This window comes from Lepus europaeus, chromosome 2 (assembly GCF_033115175.1).
Source record: "Lepus europaeus isolate LE1 chromosome 2, mLepTim1.pri, whole genome shotgun sequence".
In the NCBI taxonomy this organism is placed as follows: Eukaryota; Metazoa; Chordata; class Mammalia; order Lagomorpha; family Leporidae; genus Lepus; species Lepus europaeus.
The window spans coordinates 167,238,696-167,263,017 of NC_084828.1; the positions used below are offsets into that span (position 1 = coordinate 167,238,696).

Consider the following 24,322-nt stretch of genomic DNA (forward strand, 5'->3'; position numbering starts at 1 on the left):
ATGATGATGGTGAGGATGTTTGTAGCAGTTATGTGATCACTTAGATTTACTCGGCGCTTCGTAATGCATTTTCACAAACTCAGAGTGTTGCCTGTTACCAGTTTATTAAAGAGATGCCCGTGGTGTTTCAGGGCACAAGAGGCAAGAGTTTCTTAATATTTCGATGTTAACTTGTTGAATAACTGCTGCAGGGACAATTAACTTTAACCCACCATGAGCCAAGCTCATAGATATAAATGCTTTTATATAACAACAGCCTAAGGATTGGATATCTGTTTAAGTTGTGTTCCGCCAGCCAGAACAGTTTTGTTCATCTCTGTAGCTTTCTTCAGACATTCATCTTTAAGAAGTTCTGGGAAAGGAAGTGAAAAACAATACTTGACCTCTGATACAATGTACTGTTTTGATTATGATCAGTACTTTAATAAAATTTATCTTCGCCGGCGCCGTGGCTCACTAGGCTAATCCTCCGCCTTGCGGCGCTGGCACACCGGGTTCTAGTCCGGGTCGGGGCACTGATTCTGTCCCAGTTGCCCCTCTTCCAGGCCAGCTCTCTGCTGTGGCCAGGGAGTGCAGTGGAGGATGGCCCAAGTGCTTGGGCCCCGCACCCCATGGGAGACCAGGATAAGCACCTGGCTCCTGCCATCGGATCAGCGTGGTGCGCCGGCCGCAGCGCACCAACCGCGGCGGCCATTTGAGGGTGAACCAACGGTAAAGGAAGACCTTTCTCTCTGTCTCTCTGTCCACTCTACCTGTCAAAAAAATAAAATAAAAATAAAAATAAATAAATAAAATTTATCTTCAAGAGAATCTTTGGAGAGGGCCCCTGAAAAGCTTGGGAGATTCTGGCAGACCCAGCATCACTTCTCTGTAGTCCTTTCCATGTTACTCAACATGACCGTGGAGGCTACACTGGCTCTTGGGCTCAGTACATTGAAGTGTCTCAGAGTTACAAGAACACAAGGAGGTCAGGGTGGTAGTTGTTGACAGCATTGAGGGAAGCATCCTTTGAACCGCAGTTTGCTGTGGGCTTGTGTGCATCTCACCCATGGTGACCTGAGATGTGGTAGAAGGTTTTGATTATGGTGGACATTTCTGCTTAGGGTCCTTTTTGATGCATATATGTCATGCCTTTCATTGTTACAAAAGCTGTTACGGGGAACATTACAAGCAAAATAAAAGTCACAAAAATAGTTATTTGCTTGTTTGTCCATGCAGATATCAGCAAACATACTAATGCCAGGAGGACAGAAAAGAGAAATGATTTGAATAATCTGACTACGTAGAGACTTGTGGGGGGAAGGGCAGCAATGGGAAAAAGCAAAGTCTAATCTGGTAACATTGAAGAAAATGCATGGAGCACATCGAGTTTAACGATCTTTCTTCGCCCCTTATGTTAATAGAGTGTTTCATGGGGGCCAACATTGTGGCCCAGCTTACGTTGTGCTGGTCTGCAATGCTAACATCCTATGTGGGTGCTAGGTTGAGTCCTGGCTGCTCCACTTTCAATTCAGCTCCCTGCTAATATGCCTGTGAAAGCAGCAGAAGATGGCCCAAGTACTCAGGCCTCTGCCACCCATGTGGGAGACCTGGATGGAGTTCTAGGCTCCTGGCTTCAGCCTGGCCCAGCCCCAGCTGTTGCGACCATTTGGGGAGTGAACCAGCAGACCTCTCTCTTTGTAACTCTGTCTTTCAAATAAGAAAATAAATATTTTTTAAAAATAGAGTGCTTTATTATTGGGAACACAGCTCTGCTTACATGTCATGTTTAGTCTTGGAAATAACCCTCTGAGATGGGTATAACTATCCATTTTACAGAAGTGGAAATAGAGGCCCAGAAAGAGGAAGCCATCTATCCAAGCTGTAACGGGACCATCCATCCACTGAGGCATTGTAGAGTATCATGAATTTATCTTTTCATCACTTTACCAGTTTCGGTCACTGTGCTCTCTCACTGCTTAATCTGTGAGTAAAACTGTGATAAAAGTCTGTGGTCCCTCGTGTTTTCAGAGCTAAATTGGGGAAGAGTCAGTGGAAGGGTTGACATCAGAAGTCACGTCCCTGCCTTGAGCGTTGGAAACCCTATTTAGCTTAGACTGGAGAATTCCTCTTTCAAGTCACTCTTCTAGGACAGCTTAGTCCACCCGTCTTACTAGAGTTCAAGCTTTATAATGAGTCATTTTCCTTTTCCCCTTTTCTTGTGGACAACTTTTCTTTGAAGCACCATGTGGTCTGGCTTCTTTCTGTCACTTTTGCCGGTAGGCGAAGGTTGCGCTTATGAAGGGTCCTGCCAGTTGCTCTGATGCTATGGTCTTGCTGTTCCTCAGAGCGTCAAGATCCCAGCATGATGAGGTATGGGCTGTCTTTCCATGGAAACAGCACTTCTGCATCATACAGACGGAGGGCAGGTGCTAGAAGGGAACCAAAGCAAGCCTGTTTGACGGGCAGAACCCGAGCCACACAGGTACGAATATTTCATCAGATTGTCTTATAGAAAAGAAGTGACCCACTGAAGAGTAGCAAACTGAGCTGTGTGACTATGGCATTGGCAAAGGACCTGTTGAAGGAACTGCATTGAATTTTCCAGCTTACCAAGCTGGTGTGGGCTCCTGCTTTCCTACAGTGTGTCCTATATGTTGTTATTACCACACTATCAAGAAAGGATTTTCTATTTATTTGGAAGTCACAGAGATAGAGACCCACAGAGAGATCTTCCATATGCTGGTTAACTCCCCAAATGGCCACAACAACTTGGGCTGAGCCAGGCCAAATCCAAGAGTCCAGAGCTTCTTCCAGGTCTCCCATGGGGTGCAGGGGCTCAAAGACTTGGGCCACATTCTGCTCCTTTCCCAGGTGCATTAGCAGAGAGCTGGATCAGAAATGGAGCAGCTGCGACTGAAATCAATGCTATAGGTGATGCCAGGGCAAAAACCCCAACAATTTAATTTTTTTAAATATGTATTTATTTGTTTATGTTTATTTTAAAGGCAGAACAACAGAGAGGCAGAGAGAGAGAGAGTGAGAGAGAGAGAGAGAGAGAGAGAGACAGAGAGATATCTTCCTTCTGCTCATTCACTCCCCCAAATGTAGTCAACAGCCAGAGCTGCACCAGGCCAAAGCCAGAAGCCTGGAACTCCATGTGGATCTCCCTTGTGAGTAGCAGGGACACAAGCACTTGGGCCATCATCTGTTGCCTCTCGGGGTGCGCTTTCGAACGGAGCTGGTTCAGAAGCTGAGTCGCCGAACCAGCACTCCAATATGGAATAGGGTTGTCCCACATGGTGGCTTAACCCACTGTGACACACACCTATGTAGTTCATTTCTATAGTAAATCTTCCAGAATTGTACTGCTTATGTAACACTTTTACACAGTCACTCGGGATGAGGCAAACGTCACTGTGCCAGGAAAATACTTTGAACATTTCAGAAATGGTTCTTCTTTAGACTTGGTGCATGGATGGAGCTCAGCATGTATTTATTTGATGGCGGTACAAATGTCACAGAAATAGGAAAAGACACTAAATCAGAAGATTCTGTTGACTTAGGATTTATCTTGTTCTGTCTGACGTGACCTTCAGAAGGAAGGACTTACTGATAGCTGCTAACACTGATCTCAGTCCCTGTTTCCCTTCCTAGCTGTTTGGCCAGATTTTATCTGAAGGGAGATGGGCTTTCTCACGTTCCTGCTGTCTTATGAGAGCAAAACACTTCAGAACTACAGCTTTCTTGGGAAACCTGCTCCTCAGATGTTTCAAATAGATCTTCCTTTAAACTTATTGTTCCCTTGGCAATTGACACAGGATTTCCACCCTTTAAACAGATAGGAACTTGTGAAATCTGTTTTCAAAAGTTTGTCTACAAATGATCTTCCAGGCAGAATTTATACAGAGGCAACCACCTGTCTTGCAGCCAGTTAGGCTGCTGATCCCTGCCTTGTTCCACAATGTTATTAGAAAGTTGTTTGGGTTGGGCTTCATTGTACCTGTGTATATTTCTTAGTAAAATTCTATTACACTGCAGTTTGCAATGTTCCTAGCAAAACTGGAAAGAATCACTTGGAGGCCTGTCCACCCCTGTCCAGAAGTTCTATCTCTGACAACTCTGTTTTTTTTTTTTTCCTATTGAGTTTTCCACTCCTTATAGAATAAGTCCTTTCCTGGACTCTGTTGATGTTTTCAATCATAGCTGCACATTTGAATCATCTGAGAACTTTTCAAAAAAAAGTTGAGCCAAACCCTTAGAAGTTCTGATTCATCCCTGGGGGGCAGGCTGCGGCGTCAGTATTGTTTTGAAAGATCCCCAGATGTCTATGGTGTGATACCCGGGTTGAAAAGCTCTGATGTAGCTTCTCCCAGGTACGTTACAAATGAAGAATACGGTGAACAGAGAGGTCAGGCGACTGACTTGATGTCCCACTGCAAAGAAATACCATTTGCCAGGCTTAAAATCCCCCATGTGTTGATTTTAATTCCACTATACCAAATACGAGCTAGAGTTTGGAGTAGGTTTTTGGGACAATACAAATCTCAGCTCTAGAAACTCATCCACAGTCTGAATGGAGGCCCATTAAAAGGCTGTCTCACGGTGAAGGTGGTTCAGAACGGAGGTGGAAGGAGCCACAGCACTGGGAGGTAATGTCGGCTTCACAAAGCAGAGGACAGTGGCCCCGGGTCTGCAAGGCCGTGTTGGACTCATAGGGTTGCAGCGCTGTCTGCTTGCCAGCTCCAGGACCATTCTTTTCCACTTGCTTCACAGAAACAGAGAGGAAGCTGGGACGTGCCTGTAGGGATGAGCATCCCCTGGCCCCATAGAGACAGCCTCTGATGCTATCAGTCATGGCCAGCGTGGGCAGCCAGCCTGCAGGCTGCCCTGGACGACGGGGCTGGGCCACTGTGCTAATGATCTTGGCCTCATGGTCCACCTGCGAGATCTAGTGGGAAGGTGGAAACAGGGGTAAAGAAGGCACGGGGAGTTAACAGTAAAGCAGAAAGTAATCAGATGACAGGGCCCTAAGTGCAAAGCCACGTAGTTTGGGCTTCATTCTCTGAGTCACTGGCCAGTTACAATCAGGCAGTAACTTAACAAAACCCTGTGGAGCCAGGAGTTGCAACGTGAAGGTGGGATCCCTTCCTTCTTCTCCCACAATGGCTGTGCAGTCAGCAGCAGCCTGGGGGGCACATCATAGCCTCCCCCCAACATCAAGCCAGCCCCTGGGCCCTAGCTCCTGATCCCACACTGGGGTTGGGGTTCAACCTGATGATTTTTAAAAGACAACAGGTGAAGCCCTGAAGCCATGAAGGGAAGCGCTACAGTGTGCCAGTGTTTCCATGATTCCCCCCAAGTCAGCCTTAGCTTCTGTCCAGACTTCACTCCATACAAAGTAGCCTGTGCATGCCTAACGACCAAGGTGTGGAAAACAAACCAAAGACACCAACCCGTTAATTCCAGAGAGTGCCTGTAGTTTTCCGGGCGCCATCTCAGACCTTTTCCCCATGCAGGTGTCATCACAGAGAGATGCCTTCTACTGTGGAATTCTGAAGACTCCAGCCTCAATGGTCGACGTTTTTATTGTGTCAGCTGCCTTGTCGATGGACTTGAGACTGGAGAGAATGGGGGTGACTGGACAACTGATAAGCCACAGCAGGGAGTCCCCCAGAGGGAAAAGATCTCCAGGAACCTAGAGACACCATATTTAGGGAACTTGTACTTCATAATCCTTATCAGAACATTGGTGCAAAGGATGTCGCTGTCTTAGCCACACTGTCAAAGAGACTGTCTATAGTAATGAAAATGTCTCATATCTGTGCTGTACAGGGTGGCACCCATTAGCCACCTGTGGCATGAGCCGTGGCAGGCACAACTACACAGCTGAATTTTAAGTATTTCTTTATTGAAACAGGCACAAGATGCTAATGGTTACCATAAGGGATGGGACCATTACAGAGTCTCCTTTTTTATTTAAGATTTACTTATTTGAAAAGTAGAGTGAGAGAGAGAGAGAGAGAGAGGTCTCTCATCCACTGGTTTGCTCCCCAAATGGTTTCAACAGCCAGAGCTGGGCCAGTCTGAAGCCAGGAGCCAGTAGCTTCTTCTGGGTACGGGAGCCCAAGCAATTGGACCACTTTCCACTGCTTTCTTAGGCGAATTAGCAGGGAGCTGGATCAGAAGCAGAGCAGCCGGGACTCGGACTGGACCCCAAATGGGATGCTGGTGCGGCAGGAGGAGGCTTAACCTACTGCTCCACAGCACCAGCCCCCAGGGTCTCCTTAAAATCCCCATTCGCCTCAAATCCCAAATAGGCACAAGTCATTCTGTAGCATCTGTAATGACAATGGCACAGGGTTTTTTTTTTTTTTTTTTTTTTTTTTTTTTTTTTTTTTCCCCTAACTTCTCAATTCTGTGCCTTGGAATTATAGGCTGTTTCTATCCCCGACGCTAATGTTTGTGGGAACTTAAGTAATACACTCTAATTACAATACTTTATTAGAGGAAGATTCGCCAGGCTTCTTCTTATCATCTGTGTTTTTAGTTTTCGTCTTAAAGCAGCTGTAAAAGGTAGTATTGACTTGAAGGAGAAGAAGTTGCTTAGGGTCTATGCACATAGAAAGGTTGGGACCATAAACAATTCAAAGGCCTGAAAGTACGGGGGGGGGGGGGGGGGGGGAGGGAAGTTAAAGCAGCAGGTAGAAGTCTCCCAGGAGAAAACTGGCCCTGGAGGAATGCTTTTAATTAGACTTAGCTTTCTTCAGCAGAGGCCATCCAGTGATTCCCCTGAAGGCATTGGGATTTTCCCCTGTGAACAAATTCTCCTCTCTGCTATGTTCTCCAAGAAATGCATCGGGATTGGCATGCTGTAACTTAGCCCCGCTGAAAAACCATGAAAAAAAAAATCCAATGTTTTCTCTAAAATATTAATTTCCTTGCTTTAGGCTTCCGTGAGCTTTGACTGGAAACTTAGCCTGTGTGACTCGGCCCTGCGTCATGTTGTCAGTCATTGGAATGGGACTTAATAAGAATTACTTGAGGACTTACGAATCAGAGGAGCCTCACTTTTTTTTCAACAGCCTTTTATCTTAGGCACAGGGATTTGCATTTTGAGAGTTTGTGCCAGCTGACTCGAGCCCTCCTCACAGGCCTCAGCTTGTTGCAAACCTTGTTCAGTCCGTTTCTCGCACTTCTGGAACCTTCTGCTGCTGCCACTCACAGCTTGGAGTTTTACCGTGCAACTCCAGCCCTTGTCCCTTTTGTCGCCCGTCCCTGCCTCAGCAGGGAGACCCAGCAGCCAACCGTCGAATACAAGATGTAGCCGGCGCCGTGACTCAACAGGCTAATCCTCCGCCTTGCGGTGCCGGCACACCGGGTTCTAGTCCCGGTTGGGGCACCGATCCTGTCCCGGTTGCCCCTCTTCCAGGCCAGCTCTCTGCTGTGGCCAGGGAGTGCAGTGGAGGATGGCCCAAGTGCTTGGGCTCTGCACCCCATGGGAGACCAGGATAAGCACCTGGCTCCTGCCATCGGATCAGCGCAGTGCGCCGGCCGCAGCGCGCCTACTGCGGCGGCCATTGGAGGGTGAACCGATGGCAAAAGGAAGACCTTTCTCTCTATCTCTCTATCTCACTGTCCACTCTGCCTGTCCAAAAAAAAAAAAAAAAAAAAAAAAGATGCAGTCTTTCAGCAGTTGGGTGGAACTTTGATTACCAGCGGCATCCAGGCTGGGAGCCGTGTCCCTTCCCTGGGAGACAGCTTTTCTGGTGCTGCCTGACTTCTCCTTGCACATGTCTGCACACTTCCATTTCCAGGCCTCTTGGGAAGCAGAGGAGCCCAGGTGTTTGGGATTCCCTTTGATCAGCATTGTCCCATAGAACTTTCTGTGATGGTGAACACATTCCTTCTCTCGTCTCGGCCACATGTAGTCATGAAGTCACTTGGAACTGAACAGGTGATTTGCCTTGGCTGGAGTTCATGCAGGTTGGCACACAGCAGCATGTACAAGACTGCTGTGCTCATAGCTGTCCTGGTTGTGCCCTCACTTCAGAGAGGCATGTGTTGGGGAGGCCTTTGCTCCTGGCCACTCCATGACCCTGCAACTTGTGACCCAGCTCCTGCCAGGAAAGAAACTGGCTTTGACTTCTAAACTGACTTCCTTTGGCTGCTACTTTTCACTGATGCGAACTTGAGCTTTTTATCTTTAAAAAAAAAGCCAAAAAACTGATCTTTTGACACCTTGCAAAAATGGATTTAGCATTTTTTAAGTTGTTCTAGTTCCTCTGTGTATCTGGATTCCTTGTCTAGCAGCTGCAAATATGCATTTTTTTTTTAACAGAAAAGAGGAATTGATCTGAAAAGGTGGAGGGTTTTTCCTGGAATGGAAGGATGAGGTAGGACACTTGGCTTCAGAGGACTTAAGGGCATAGAAAGCCATCCATGACTGCTTATTGGACAGCGGTTAGCATGCACCAGGCAGTGTTCCAGATTGGGAGAGTACAGTAGCAAACTAAACAATCGCGTGTGCATGAGTTAACAGAGTCTACTAAGACGTCAAGGGATGGATATGGGGAGGGGCCATACGATGGCAGATTTTTGTAATTTTTCAAAGGGTTTTCAAGAATGGCCTCATTGATAAGATAACAATTAAGCAGAGATTGGAGTCAAGTCAGGGGATGAAGAGGGCAGATGTCTGGGGTAAGAACATTTTTGTTGGAGGAAACGGCAGATTCAGTGCCCTAAAGCCCAAGTGTGCTGGTCATCTCTTTTCTCCTCCCTACATCCCCATGGCCTCTCACATTAGCTTCTTTCTGTAAAATTTATGTTGGTAGACACTTTTTTTAAAAAAGAATTATTTTATTTATTCAAAAGTCAGAGTTACAGAGAGAAAGAGAGGCAGAGATAGAGAGAGAGGTCTTCCACCTGCTGATTCACCTCCCAAATGGCTACAATGGCTGGGGCTGGGCCAGTCCAAAGCCAGGAGCCCGGAGCTTCTTCCCGGTCTCCCACGTGGGTGCAGGGGCCCAAGTACTTGAGCCATCCACGGCTGCTTTCCCAAGCCATTCACAGCAAGCTGGAATGGAAGTGGAGCAGCTGGGACATGACCCAGTGCCCCTATGGGCTATTGGTGCTACAGGTGGAGGCTGAACCCACCATGCAACAGCCTGGCCCCTATAGACACTTATTTTCACACTGGACTTCACAATCCAGCATCTGCTGGCATCAGTAAAAAGACTAGACTAAGATTCTTGGTTGTCTCTGGCCACGCAGCATCCATCTCAGCTTCTACTCCAGCGTCAGGTAGGTTTAGTGTGTAAGGTTATTTACATAGGGGACAAATTGAAGGTGCCCACATTGAGTGCATACTACAGCTTGCATAAAAAGTGTCTTCTAAAGAAGCAGAAAATGTTGCATTGACTTTGAATCAAAGGGAATTCAAGGCATCTCAAAGTTTAGGTTATGTATTCCACCTTATCCCTGGTACTAAATATTATGTCAGTACACAAATATGGCCATTTCCCATGGACAGAAGGAGCCAGCTGTTATCCAGTAGGGTGTTAGAAACATACTCCTCGGAGACTGTGTGTGGCTCTGGTTTGCCATATTGAAAAGGCTCCTGGGATCTTTCTTGACCCTCTTGCAGCCAAGTGAAGATAAAACAGTGTCCTTATGGAAATGCCTTTCTTTCTTCTCTCCCACTGCTGTGAAATGACTGTGCCCCTGCACAACTGACCTTGACTGTTTGTCTCCCCCGGTGTAGTATTAAGGAGTGGGCTCTTTGAGAGGTGAGTGGATTAGCCCATTTAAAAAGCTGGGAGTAACTAGCGTAAGCCAGTTTGCCTTACTGCCTTCTTCCATGTGTTCATCCTCTACGGAGGGTGCAGCAGGTACCATCTTGGGAGCAGGGAGCCAGGCTCCCGCCACCACCCTGCCTGCCCCAGCACCATTGCCTGCCAGGAAGTGATCTTGTACTTCCCAGCCCCCAGAAGTATGAGACATAAAATGTCTGTTCTTGTTAAATTACACAGTTTCAAGGATTTGGTACCAACTTCAGTGGGATTCTGAGGACTTGGAGGAGAGCTGATTTTTCACTCCTTGGAAGGTTGCAGCCCACAAGTCTCAGCCACTCACCTCACCAGGGCCCCTTACTGCAGACGGCACGCAGGTCATGACAGCAGTGAGTACTGCCCCAGAAAGACAGAGATCAGCCTCACCATTGGCCCTGTGGGAAAACAAGCCGAAGTGCCCGTGTAAGGGCAGATTCTCAGATTTCCTTTCAAATTTCCTGCCCTTGATTGTCATTTCTTGAAGTCTTAACAATGCACGAAGCTTGTTTCTTTTTCATTTCACTTCCCCTGCTTGAGAAACACGAAGGGGCAGGTTTCAAAGTGTTGGGTGTTATCTTAGAAACCAGAGTGAATCTGAACTTGGCCTTTGTGTCCGATATGCCAGCTTGCCAGTGGTCCTTTGACTTCTGCCAATCAACTGGAAGTCTCCCTAAGATCTTTTAAGAGTGGATCACTGCTTTCACGTGATGTTGAAACCCTGCAAGGTGTGGTTTCCGCTTTCATTTCCTTAAAACCAACTTTATTTCTTAATTTGCATTTGGGGGAAAATTAGCCTTGAATAGATGGTATAGCGGAAAGAACTTGATTTTTAAGTTTGGCTTTTAATTCAGTAAACATTTCTTGAGCCCCTGTCATCAGCCCCTGGGCTGAAGCCGTCCATTGTGGAACAAGACAGAACATGGTCCATGTCTCCTGTGGCCTGTAGGCTGTTGACTGTGCAAAAAACTCAGCGAGTTATACTTAAAAACTTTCTGGACAAATTTGAACAATAGTAATTCTGCACCCATTCATCAGACATCATCAAGGCACTGCTCATGCAATGGGATGCTTTTACTTGATTTTACTCGATTTTATTATCAGGCATCATTTAGAGCTCAGAGAATCTATTAAGAATCATCGCCTAGGCACTTCGAATGCTGAAGGCAGTTTTTTTTGTTTTTTGTTTTTTGTTTTTTTGTTTTTTTTTTTGACAGGCAGAGTGGACAGCGAGAGAGAGAGACAGAGAGAAAGGTCTTCCTTTTGCCGTTGGTTCACCCTCCAATGGCCGCCACGGTTGGCGCGCTGCGGCCGGCGCACCGCGCTGATCCGATGGCAGGAGCCAGGGGCTTCTCCTGGTCTCCCATGGGGTGCAGGACCCAAGAACTTGGGCCACCCTCCACTGCACTCCCTGGCCACAGCAGAGAGCTGGCCTGGAAGAGGGGCAACCGGGACAGGATCGGTGCCCCGACCGGGACTAGAACCCGGTGTGCCGGCGCCGCAAGGCAGAGGATTAGCCTAGTGAGCCGCGGCGCCGGCCAGCAGTTTGTTTTAAATGCTTACAGCTAATGTCTCTGCTGTGTATCGGTTTCCTCCACATCCCCCATGAAATCAGAGGACATGACTACAAGGTTTGTATGGAGAGTGTTCCTTTGTCACCTGACATGGTTTTCCTTCCTTTTGCAGTATGCAAACGACACTGTGCAGTTGTGTTCTTGTTGTTGCAAGCTTGGCAGCTGCAGGGATCAAGTTTAAGTGTGTGTGTGGGAGTGCTGGGCAGAACATGGTCCCTAAGCAGCAAACTAAGACATTGCAAAGAGTGGCTTTCCCAACTGACTGAGAAAACAAACAAAACAAAATATACACCACATGTGCTTAATGGACCTGAAGTCAGATTTCTTATCGATTGAATCATTGCATCTCGTTCCATTTAGCCAGGACTTACAGATCTAAGCCGGACATAGTGGAATTATTCTGCTTTCTTGGTGTTTGGGGGTTGAATTGTGCATAAATGAAAGGGACTGTTAAGATCATCATGTTCAACCCACCTGTTTGATTGAAGAACAGGCGCCAGAGGGGTTTTGTCAGCGCCCATGAAGTCAGCCAGTGGTTGTCAGAGCCTTCTTTGTCCTAAGATTTATTTATTTGAAAGGCAGAATGTCAGAGGGAGGGAGAGAGGGAGAGAGAGGAGAGAGAAAAATAGAGAGAGGGAGAGAGAGAGAGAAATCTTTCATCTGCTGGTTCATGCCTGCAGTAGGGCTGGGCCAAGCCAAAGCCAGGAGCAAGGAATTCCATACAGATCTCCCAGGGCCCCAGGCACTTAGGCCACCATCCACTGGCTTCTCAGGTGCATCAGCAGGCACTGGATCGAAAGCAGAGTAGCTGAGACTTGAACCTGTGTCCACGTGGAATGCTGGCATTGCAAGCAGTGCCTTAACCTGCCACGCCACAATGCAGGCCCCTGTCAGAGCCTTCTTACTGCAGCCTGCCTCCATTCTCTCATCGTGGTGCAATTCCATCCAGCAGAAAGCATACAGTCGTAGTACATGAATAATTCTCGTGTGCTCCTTTAAGAGGCAGAGGTACAGAGAGAAACAGCACCTGTATCCACTGGCTCACCCCACACATAACCACAACAACCAGATCTGGGCCAGGCTGAAGGGAGAAGTGTCCCATGTGGCTGGCATCGCCACTGCCTGCCAGGGTGTGCATTAGCAGGAAGTTGGAGTCGGGAGCCCGTGTGGGACACAGGTGTCTTAACCAGCACCCTAACCCCTAGGCTCAACGTCTGCCCCCACATAATAAATTTTTACATGAGGAAATAACCTTGCGGAGAGGAAATGAAGTGATCCTGCTTCCACATCCCTGAATGGCATACAGCGCTTCATGGAATAGCATGCAGCACTCCGTAAGTAGGGACAAGGGGACTTCGAAGTTCCTGGGAAATGGAGTGAAAAGATGTTCAATTTGAAATCTGTACAGAAGAGTCTCCAAAAAGTTCACCAAAAATGCATAGCATGATAAAACATGGATTTCAGACTTCTTTGTGCCCAAATAAGCTCCTTTTAATTCCATTCTCCCACAAACTTCTTTGAAATACCTTCACGCTTAAAAATCTGATACAATTCTTGCTTATGTTCCTTTAAAAATCGCTCATCAGCTGTGGATCAGAGCACACTGTTTTTGTTTCAGTCAGAAAGACAAGCCTAATTTTATTTCAATATTGCAGAATTCCACAAGGCGTAAGGCGCCTCGTTGCCTCGCCACCACGGCGTGCTAGATTTACTCATTTTGTTTATCCTGTTGCCAGATCACACAGGAAGTGTCTCAAAGCCAGAACAGATCAGCCCTCGCCTGACGAATGTGCAAGTCAGCAAACGATCTGAAAATTAAACTTGATTCTCAAGTTACCGCCTGTTTGCGAGCCTTACGCTGGTGGTGAACGGTATTTTAAAACTAGACTCGTGTAAGCATCCAGGCGCTCTTGGGAACTGCAGTGTAACAATGATTGATTCCATTCTATCACTTGGAAAGCTTTGGAGTATGGAGAAAGATTTATTATATTGCAATTTGTCTATTCTCTCAAATTTCCTGAAAGGCTTTTTATAAGTCATCACACTGCTGCTTTCTATTGATGAGTAGGAATAGATGCACCAAGCCCGTAATTATCTTGTCATTCTTTGCTTGTAATTTTCTTCAGCGTGGGAATTTTTATAACATTTTCTACCACCGTCTCTACTAGGACGGTGCTGTGTGGCACTTTGTACTGTCCAGGGGATTTTCACGTGTGCTTCCCGTGTGTTTGGTCTTGAACTTGACCCTGAAAGGCACTGTGTCATAGATCAGGAGCTTGAGGTTCCAAGGACAGTGGCTTGCCTGTTGGCCTACAGTGAAAGCATGGCAGAGCTCATACTCAACATTTGCGCTCTCCATGCTCCTGGGCTGTCCTCATTATCATATGACTCCCACAGTAGGTCATGGGTGCCAAACAGCCAAAGCCCTCTTGTAAGAAATTCTCTGCTGTGGCCCAGGAATGCAGTGGAGGATGGCCCAAGTGCTTGGGCCCTGCATTCGCATGGGAGACCAGGAGGAGCACCTGGCTCCTGGCTTCGGATCAGCGCAGTGTGTCAGCCGTGGCGGCCAATTAGGGGGTGAACCAACGGAAGGAAGACCTTTCTCTCTGTCTCTCTCTCTCTCTCACTGACTCTGCCTGTTAAAAAAAATAGAAATTCTCCACGCCTGCTGCCCTCTGCATATTCGCTTCAGCTCCATGCTGGCATCTTTGCTTTCGGCTGGACGTAATGTCAAGCTCTGTTCGTACACTTCTATATTGGGGATGTCTGTTTTACTGTTGAGTGTCAGAACGGATGAGTGTGACCTGTGGCCATTGGCTTCATCTCTCAGTAGCCGTCTCATTGACTTTGAATCCATTGTTTCAACTCTTTGACCTTTGCTTTCCCCATGACCAACACAATACTTGCAAGCTTACCTAGCTTTTTGTGATCAGTAAGTAAAATAAATCATCGTAACACTTAGAACCGAACGCGGCATGTGTCTGTCTTCAGTGATGGTGATGATGGTAATAGTTCTTAACGCACAGATCTGAGTACTGAAGTCGGTGACCGCTTTCCTTAAATGGAAATTTGATTTATCCACATGAGGGAGTTAAAGGCTTCTTAGAAAATATCCATAAAAGGGAGTTAAATCATGACTTTTTACATTCCAGTTAAGTCTCTACTATTAGGAGCGAGAACTGAATGAGCACATTAAAGTACCATTAATTGTAAAAATTCTGGTGGCCCCCGGGGTCCAGGCAGCGAGTAAAGGACACGAGGTGGTGGCAGGGAAGACAGGAACGTGGGGATACAGGCACCACTGTCTTGTCATGGGGTGATGTAGGCCTGCTCTGGCCACCTGTTCACATTTTCTTAAGTAGAGTGTGGATTTGATTTTTCATGTGAAATACCCTAACCTTCACATGTGGTTTAGGGGTAGGCATTTGGACTGGCAGTTAAGCAATCAGTTGGGAAGCCTGCGTCCCATACAAGAGTTTGATTCCCAGCTCTGGATGACGATTCCACTGTCTCCTAACGCAGACTTTGGAAGCCAGCAGGGTAGGCTCCGGGAACAGGGTTCCTGCTCCCACTTGAGAGTCCCAGAATTCCCAGCTCCCAGCTTTGGCCTGGCCCGCCCAAACCTGTGGGAATTTGGGGAGTGAACCCCTGAATGGAAGGTCACTCGTTGTCTCTCTCATGTACATAAGTCAATAAGAGTAACAAAGCTTGCTTCACATTTTCCAAAGAGGGTAGGGCAAACTTGACATGGCCATGGACTTGGGCCAGCTGCCGCGTCCACCTGGAGCAGTCTCTGCTTTACTTCTCCCAGCCCTGTCTACTCCCAGGGTATTTGGTTGTCAGAAACCAAGCATCTGGGACCTTGTATATCACCATTTAAAGGGCTGCCTTCCCTGAACCCAGCAGTGTTTCCAACTCTTTTTATGCAGGAAATATGGGCATCCATCTGCGTTGACCAGTATTTTCACTTACGTAATAAAACTGTAATTGGGAAACCTTTCAGGCACCACGGCACTGCAACAAATTTTGGGTAAGGGTTGGGGAGCCTTCACAGAGGAATTTATCAGTGAAAATCTCAGTCTCACAGGAAATTGATATTCAGACCAAATTCCAGCTTAGCTGAAGCAACTGGTTCAGCTCAGACGCTTATTTTTCTGATCCTCTATTAGCTGCTCCCTTTACAAAAAATCCCCTCTCGCCAGATTGTGTATTCGTTTCTGCGTTTTCCATTATGCTGCCTCAGCACTTTGAGATGAAGTATTGTTTAAGCCTTAAATGAGTAACTTAATTAAAAAGCAGATCTTCATTTCGGCTTTTTCCATCTCTAAAGTTCTTCTGAGACAGAGAAATAATTTGTATACGTGCTTTTTCATGCCCTGCAGAGAAACAGCCTTGGGTACCCTTTTCCACAGAGCTTGACATGAGAGCCCTTTCAGAACAGACAAATTGCATATTTGCTTAGATTGGCTAATTTTGCTGGTAAGTAGCAAATTATTTTAGCTGAGCTGGGATGCTATACAACTTCATAAATCATGTGCTCATTATCTCGCCTCGATCAAACTGTGCCATTCACCAGGGTTGTTTTGACTGTCACCAGGAGAGTTATTTAATCATCTTTTATTTTCAGTAATCTGTGGGTCATCTTCCTTGTCGCTGTAGTACTCCGTCCAAGTCATATCGAGGGACATGGAATTGATTGCTCAGTTGCTATCACTTTACATGAAGTACTACCTTTAAAGCACTTCTCAGCAGGAGGGTAAAGTTACTGTGTTGAAAGTTCAGGCAGTCATGCCACACTCTACTCCTCTAGTTGGCACATGGCCCCATGTGCATTGGGGAGGCTTACTTCTTTCAATTGACTTCCTCTTTTCTGCAGTCCTGGCTGTTATCTTCTGATCTGGGGCTCATCTCACTGTCACTACAGTCAAGATTTGACAGATCAACACACTGTTCACATTCTCAATGAACGACTAAAATCGCCAAGCGTTGATGCTAGGTTTTACATCCCACCCCCAGCCCCCCCAGCTCTGGGAAGTGGATTCTGACCACATGATCACTATTAAAGATGAAGGAAGGTGGTTGAGAAAGTTAAAAACATTTGAACATGAGCCAAATGCTAGGATCCTGAAAGATTGCTCTTCTCCACATTGTAGATGCTTCCACCTGCAGGAAGCGTTGTAAATGTTTAGGTTTTTGTCTCCTGCTTTGTGACCTGATTCTGGGATACAGATCAAAAAGAAAAATTAAAAAAAGGAAAGAAAAGAAAGGCAAATTCAGCAAGTGTTGGAAGCACTCAAACTGCCTCTCATTCCTCAGTGATACAAGAAATTTAGAGATTGACCCAAAAACCGTGTGTGTATTTAGGAATCGTTTAGAGTTAGGGGGGCTGAGGAGTGTTATGTTGGGAAGAAAGGGTGCCGTTGAAGCTCCAGCTCAGTTATTGTGTGTTTGTCACCAGAGAAAGCCAACTCCTTTTCCATTCAGCTATAGCTTGTTTTATTCTATAGATGTCATCTTTACAATTTCCTGGTAAATTACACCGCAGAAAATTCTAGTCTAAGAGGACAGTCAAGTTTTCAGTTTCAAGTACCCCATTGAATCAATCCCTTTGGAACATGGGTAACCATTCCTTAATCCCTTTGTTTACTTGCTGTGAGCACAAATGTATGCTTCTGCAGTTTTCCTTAAAACAAGTATAATGAATAATTAAACTCTGGGCAAAAAGGCTCTATGAGGTATCACATTTATTCTGATTCAGACAGAATCATTGTATTGTGAGTTTAGGTGGACAGAGTGTGATATTCTGTTGGGCTGCTTCTGCTGGGACATTTCCTGGCCAGCTCTACTCTTTGCCTTCTGTAAATCTAGTGGTAGCCAAGCCAAAACACCTGCACACCTAACCTTTCCTATCTATGAAATGTAGCATTAGACCCTTAGAACATCTGGGCCCTCCCATTCTGCCCAATCCCCCCCGCCACTCCTCCCCTGCCAGCCCTCTCTTGATGAAGCAGGTATTTGCCCTTGTAAACAACACTGCCTTGTATTAATCAACAAGGATCAGTTTCTTACAAGTGAAAGTGCTAGGTGAAAGGCCGTTTGCATTTGCAGCTTCGGTAGCTGTCATTGACATAGACTTCTGGGAAGTGAGACCAGTTTACCTCCTGCCCACACCTTGCTCAGCTCACCGCGTTAACTGACTTGTGACTCTTTCCCCGAAAGATGTAGGGGAAAATGGTGTGATGCATTTCTCCTGTTAGCAATGCGGTTGACTTGCTTTGGTTTTAAAGACTTTATTCTCTGGTGATGTGGATGGCAATGAGTATTTAAAGCAGTCTTTTAAAAAAAATCACGGTGTAGAGAACTGGTGGGACATACCATTTGTTTCCAGTGGGTATTGACAGTGACTTAAAACTGCATTAATTTTGCCGGCATTTGTTGAATACTGTTTTACAAAGCAGGAATTACAAGACATTGGAAGTTCAAAGAGATTCTAGAATATTGATGCTGTCATTGTGGAGAGCTTTAAAAACGTACTGTTACTACAGAAACATTTGCATGGAAGCGAGCATTGGCGCCTTCAGGCCACTACTCTCTGCTGCTTTCCTGTGCACACCGGGCTCTCCCTGTTGGCTCATTGAGGTTTCGCCTGCACTGTCCTGATTTCAGGTCCAGGATCATGCAGGATTGGGAAGCTCTCCCTCTCCGGCTCTCAAGATACCCATACTCACATAGAGAATTAACATCAAGACACATTTTCAAAAACTAAACAAAAGGTCCCATATTGTATGAGACATCCAGTTATGCAAAAGATGCTCAAAGTGGGGGGGGGGGGTGGCAGGCATTTGGCACAGTCGTTAAGTTACCACTTGGAATGCATCCATATCAGAGTGCCTGGGTTCAAGTCCAGGCTCTGCCTCTGATTCCAGCTTCCTGCTCGTGTGTACCTTCAGAGGCCGCAAGTGATGGCCCCAGTAGTTGGGTCCCTGCCACCCACGTGGGAGACTTGGATGAGGTTCCTAGCTCCCAGCTTTGGCCTGCCCCAGTCCTGGCTGTTCTGGGTACCTGGGGAGTGAACTAGCAGATGGGAGATGTTTCTCTCTCTCTCTCTCTTTCTCTCTCTCCTCCCCTCCCCCCCTTTCAAATAAACAACCAAGTAAACATCACTTTTTGTTTGAATAGTTGTTGTAATTGGCCAAAGTATTAGGCTGGCTTAGGCATGTTTTTCTCCCATGGGAAGTCCTACAGGAATTCTCCTGGATTGCCTGACTTCTTTGTTCCTGGTGGAGGACGTGTGCCTGTGCCACGGGCCAGTACACTTGTCCCACCTGCTCTGGAGGGCTGGGGCGGGGGTGCTGGTTGCCAGAGGCACAGACCACGGCGGCTGTCTGCCAGATGGTTGCCTCTGTGTCTGACTCTGAAATGCCAAATGCAATTAAAAACCTCCTTTCAGAGAACAAGTCTTTCAGTCGCAGGCCCATATGGTGATCAGTGCCCCTGGGCCTGTGATCATGTAAGAGGCCAGGCTCGAAAGCAGAGCAGATGGAAAGAACTGTAAGAAGAGAAAGCCCTGTAGACAGGGGAGGAATGGGCATTGCATTGTGCTGGATTCAAAAATCAGCAGTGGCAGGGCAGCGATGGTCCAAGTCTGGGTTCTGGTGCAGTGAGGGTAGACCAGATGCAGCTGGGAGCAGCGTCCACTTCCTGCCGGTGGTGGTCAGTTTCAGGTGTACTTGGTGGGGTTGTAGCTGCTGGTTGTCTAATCAGACACTAATCTCGGTGTTGCTGTGAGGGTGCTCCCTGGATGACCACAGCGGCTGCAGTCAGTTAAGGTGGTTACCCTCATTCATGTGTGTATGTGTGTGTGTATGGCGGGGGGGGGGGGGGGGTCTCACCCAATCAATTGGAAGCCCATGAGAGCAAGAACTCAGATTTCCCAGGTGAGAAATTTTACGCTAAAACTGTAGCATTGATTTCTGCCTGGGTTTCCAGCCTGCCCTGTATATTTCAGACTTTTGCCACTCCCACAGCTGTGGGAGCCAGCACACGAGCCTGCACTGGCAGGTTGAAGAGATTCCTGAGGGTTTGTGTGGCTGTTAATAGTTGAGAGGCCCTGTCTTGACTCAGTGGGTCCCATCACCAGTTGCCATGGATTATTCTTTGAGATGCTACACTCAATTGTGTCCACGTCAGTGGTCCTGCTATGAGATGGAGAGCACTAAGCAAGGCGTTTGTGGGATAAATCCATTCTAGTCCCTCCCCCAGTTATGCCACAAAACAGCAGTAGACGGATGCATGAATTCAGATATATGAATCCTTTTCTGGCCAGGTATTCGGGAACATTTTACTAGTGATTCTACTGTAGCAGACACCCTTTCAGAGACAGACTAAGATGTCATACTCAACATTCCTAGTGTTCATCTCGAACAAGTCCGAACCTTCTCGGGCTACTCGTCTCTGGCCCTCTGAGACCGTTCCCAACATAGACATAATTCAGCACTTACTTAATTCATCCCCTCAAGACCTGGAACCTGCATCTGTGGGCAAAGAGTTTGCGGAACACGTGAGCCAGAATGAGGAAGGCCATATGACCTGGAGTGAAGGCCTTGCTGTTACTCACGGGCTGGGGGAGACGGGAAGTGTGATATGGGCCATGTGATCCTGTCATATGCCAGCAGCTGCCGCCCGTGGTGTCCTCCTTCAGGGAGTGATTGGCAGGTGAGACGTGCTCGCTGGAGCCTCTTTCGGGAGAAGTTGTAGAAATGATTTGCCTGCTGGGGTAGCACATTCCCTGAGGATGGCCAGCTGCTGAGAGAGGGCCTTGTAGGAATTAAAATATGCTGCCTTCATCTGGGCACGTGAAGGTATTAGGGTCACTCACCTACCTGGACTGGCAGCGATTTCAAAATTGGGTTCAGGTTTGCCATTGGGTTAATGAGGAGGGCTCGTTGTGGTGTTTAGGGCAATGTCTTTATTCCTCGCTGTTCTCACCATGCTTTCCTTTCGTATCCAAGCCCCTGGCTTCTCACATCAGCTGCCTTGTGGTTCCTGAGGTCCTGACCGGTACCACCTTTTCCTGTGGATTGGAACTCGGAAGTGCAGCATTGCACACAGTGGTGCCTCCGACCCCCAGCCCCTAGCCCTGCAGGACGCCAGTCAAAGAGTGCTCAGCGATTCTTGAGGACTCCCGGGAGGCCTGGATTCTCCCCCTGGGGTGATTGGAGCTTCTGGGAATCTGTGAACCCTCTGAAATGATGAGCGACTGTTTGGACAGAGCACTGACAGTGGTAGCTTTTTGTAACGAGGACAAGAATGAGGTGTCCGTGGCTGGTTGCTTGTGAGCTTCTGCGCCATAATGTAGGGGCATTCCTAGTACACAGTGGATGCTCAGTACATTTCAGTTCTTAGACAGCTCCAAGAATGGGGCACCGTTGGGTGTTTGCCTTTTATCCGAAACTCAGTGGAGAGCTTTGTCTTGGTGGCAGCACCGGACCCGAGTTAGCTCTAGCGGCCCTCTCTGCTCAGAGTGATGCAGGCGGCACCCAGGGACAGTGCACAGTGGTCCCCCTCTTCGCTTTTTTCCCCTTCTCTCCCTTTCCCTCTCCCTCCCCCCTCCCTCTCCCTCCCACTCTCCCTCTCCCTTCCCCCTCCCCAATGGCCCCTTTTTGTCTCTTTCTTCTTGATTGTGTTTGCAAGCATCAGATCTAAACCGCTGACACCCATCTACACGTTCATGGCTACCTCTGCTGCTTCCGGCACCAGTCTCCTGTTTTCATTTCTATCTTATCACTCCTGCCTCCTGTCACTTTTCTTACACTGGCTTGCTTTTACTGGAAAGCAAAGAGTTGCTCTCCATCTTATCTCACAGGGCTTCTGGTGTGCATTTTGCACAAGGGAGCTTCTTGCATCTTCACCAGTAAATAGGTTGAAATGTGCTTGAATGGGCAGCGTGGGGAGGAAGGCTGCCACTTTGTGTTGTGCTTCTTTGTGCTTTAAAACTTTGTTTGTTCACTCCACCTTGAGATGCAGGGAGACAGACAGAGAGAAATCTGCATCTACTGGTTCATTCCCTGAATGTCCACAGTGCCGGGCCAGTGTTGTGAGCCTGGAACTCAGTCCAGGTCTCTGACGTGGGCGGTAAAAACCCAAGTAGTTGAGCCATCACCTGCTGCCTCCCAGGGTGTGTATTTGCAGGGCCCTGGGACCTGAACCCGGGCACATCTGATATGGGACGCAGGTGTCTTAACCACTATGCCAAACGCCCGCCCCTGTGGTTTTTGTTGTTCTTGTTGTTTCTGGAACTAACTCTGGCTCAGGTTCTTAACCTTGTGTGTGAACGTTACAGTCACCCGGGCAGCGTTGTCCTCCCCTGGTGCCCATCTGTGTCCAGGATGATTAAGTCCGCATATCTGGGAGTGGGACCCAGGCTTCATGATTTTGCGGAGTGGCCCAGAGGACGGCTGCTTGGAGGCCGATAACCTCTCATCTAAGCCCAAAACCCTAAAATGCTGGATGCCTCAATTCCAAATCGTAGAGGTTCGACTTCGTAACTAAAACAGCAAAGCTTTCCAATCAGCAAACAGATGTTTGTCCAAAACGTTCTCTATGCTCAAAAACAAAAACAAAATAAGTAAGCAAACCATGGCCTCACTTTTTTGTTGTTTGTTTGACAGTGTTTTATAGGAAAATCTCAAGGGTTAAATTGGTTGTTTCATAAATAAATCCAAATATAACCAGTGTAGAAAAAAATATATATTCATTGTTGTGTTAGTTCCAAATTTAACACAAAGTTCAGAGAGCATTTCTGGCTGTATTTTTAGCTAAGCATAGAACTCTCGGCCTGGGAGACATTGAGGATTTCAAAATAGTTTCTTACCTAAAAATATACTTCCTGAAATGAACTTGAGGCCTGAGAGGGATGAATGGCTTTATTTTTTCCTTCTAGATTTACTGTTACCACAAGAAAGCGAATCTTAAATTTATACGTGTTTATATTTTTGGAGACCCAGGAAACAGGTGCTACGCCCAAATGACAAAGAGGGCTGCAGGGTGCAGTATCAATGATGGAAATTTCACATTCACAGGAGAGGAACCGAGGAAGTGGATGGCACCTGTTCCTCGCCGGGCAGGAGTGACCTCCCATAGGGACAACACGGGAGGCCTGGCTGAGACCCCAGCAAGGGTGATGCCTTGCAGAAGTGCCCCTGCCTCCCCGCGGGCCAGCAGCTAATCTAGTGCCACGTCCAGTGTATGTGCTTGCCTTTCTGAATCGGGCATATAGTATACATGATCATTCATGTGTGTTCGTTGAGTGCCTGGTAGCCTCGTCTTACTTCACTAACCTCCCCCCTCCCCAGACTATGACTTCGGTTACCACCAGCACCAAGAGAAACAGATCTCATTGCAGTGATGGGAATGGGGTGTTACATGTGTCTGTGGCCTCATAGTGTTGGACCTCTCAGTTGTAGAGATGCCCACTTGGTCGAGAGGACGCCCAAAAATCCAGACTCCAGACCAGTTGATGCAAAAAGCATGAGGTATTTATTGTACGTTTGCGCAAACGGGCCCCCACCTAAGGCGGTGAGGAGCCCTGAGCGGCAGTTTCACACAGGTTATATAGTCAACAAATTAGCATATGGGATTGGCCGGTTCGGAGGGACAATTAGCATACCGGAGAGTGCTGAGGGAACCAGCTGAAGAGAATGCTGAGGAGAGTGCTGAGGGAACCAGCTGAAGAGAGTGCTGAGGAGAGTGCTGAGGGAACCAGCTGAGGAGAATGCTGAGGAGAGTACTGAGACTCTCCGAAGGGGAGTGGCAGCTCTGCTCTGGGCATGCCTAGAGGTTCTCTAAAGGGGATAGACTTTTCCTTCCCAGAGAACGTGCCCGCTGGACCCTGGGGAACATCTAACCTCTTAAGAAGCCCCTGATATCTGCCCAGGCCTAGTTTCTTGTCCCTCTCCCCCATAAGGGTCCTTCAATAGCATCCATGTGTTTTGCCTTCAGTATCCTATTGAATGAATATAAATGAGCACTGTGTTTATAATTGTGCTCGTCTCTTATCTAAGTGAAGTTATTTCTTGTCTCTCTTGGTAGAAAAGGGCAAATGTCAACTCCTTCTGTGTAGGCCTGGGGATGTGTGTTCGTGTGCTCATTCATTCGTTACATATCTTGGGGTACCTCCTGTGTGACAGGCACTCTTCTAGGCACTGAGATACAATGTATAGACAAGGTAGGTGAAGTCTCATGGAGCTGCATTTGGTGGATAGATTTTCGGCGAACACGTGATGCAGAGACTTTGCATGCAGGTGGCTTTAGGAGGAAATGCTGGCAGTTCATCAGGGACCACAAAGATGACAAAGAAGGAATAGCAAGTGGAAGGGCTGAGCAAGGAATGGACTTCAGTATTTCGGGCACGGACCCTGCGTCCTCCGAGGTAGCAAGTGAGGAGTAAGGGAATGAAGGGCGGTTTTGATTTGCCAACCTACTGTGCCTCCCAATGCCTGGGATTGCGCCTGGAGGCCCTCAGTGAGTGTTGGTTCATCCACTGAGTTCCCCCAAGAAAACAGACAGAAGTCAGACCTCACAGACCCAGCTCTTTGTAAAGGAGGTCCTTCTCACAGGTCAGGAAATTGCTGGCTGATAGCATAGTCTCGTGCCTCCCCCAAGACCCTTTCCTGTGGGTCGGCTCACTCCCACGTGACCTTCGCGACAGCTGGGTGGCGACCTCTCTGTGTCTTTGGGCCGGGACTCTTGTCTGGCTCCCACAGCCTCTACACTGCCCTCTATTTTGGGTTACCCTGCTCTGGTCTGTTTCCTTGTCTACCCCGCGAACCTACAATTTCCTTAAGAATGCTTTCCTTTGTGCTCCAAGTGCCCAGTGCTATGTAGTGGACCAAGCCGTGTTTTGTTATCGAATGATAGACTTTTTATAGAACAAAGTCCCAT

General features: G+C 47.4%; 1 protein-coding gene across 1 annotated transcript in view; it reads left to right on the plus strand.

The window, feature by feature from the left end:
• TGFBR2 (transforming growth factor beta receptor 2) overlaps window positions 1–24,322 on the plus strand; it is an 87,704-nt gene that overhangs the window by 13,370 nt on the left and 50,012 nt on the right. The window lies entirely within an intron of this gene.